Source organism: Neophocaena asiaeorientalis, unplaced genomic scaffold (assembly GCF_003031525.2).
Source record: "Neophocaena asiaeorientalis asiaeorientalis breed wild unplaced genomic scaffold, Neophocaena_asiaeorientalis_V1.1 scaffold43, whole genome shotgun sequence".
Classification (NCBI taxonomy): domain Eukaryota; kingdom Metazoa; phylum Chordata; class Mammalia; order Artiodactyla; family Phocoenidae; genus Neophocaena; species Neophocaena asiaeorientalis.
In genome coordinates this window covers 2648045-2648290 of record NW_020173674.1, presented here as the reverse complement: position 1 = coordinate 2648290, position 246 = coordinate 2648045, and the positions used below count along the sequence as shown (strand labels likewise).

The window sequence follows — 246 nt, the reverse complement described above, 5'->3', positions numbered from 1 at the left end:
CATTTTAAATCGACCCCTAGTCCAGAAGGAAGACGGGGGGGTTGCGGGGGCGTCGCTACAGAGAAGCGACCCCACCAGGACGCGAAGAACCCTTGCCCCAACCTCACATCCTCAGTCTCTATGGGCCCGAGACTGCTTGGACCCGCTGACTCCTGGAATCCAGACGCACCCAAAACGCAGCCGGTGAGGACGATCGGGCGCCCGAGGGCCACCTCCTGTCCTTCCCGGCCGCACGGGGTGCCTCCG

At 64.6% G+C, this 246-nt stretch overlaps 1 protein-coding gene across 3 annotated transcripts in view; it reads right to left on the bottom strand.

The window, feature by feature from the left end:
- Positions 1-246, bottom strand: part of SHANK2 (SH3 and multiple ankyrin repeat domains 2) — a 544903-nt gene that overhangs the window by 544515 nt on the left and 142 nt on the right. The window lies entirely within an intron of this gene.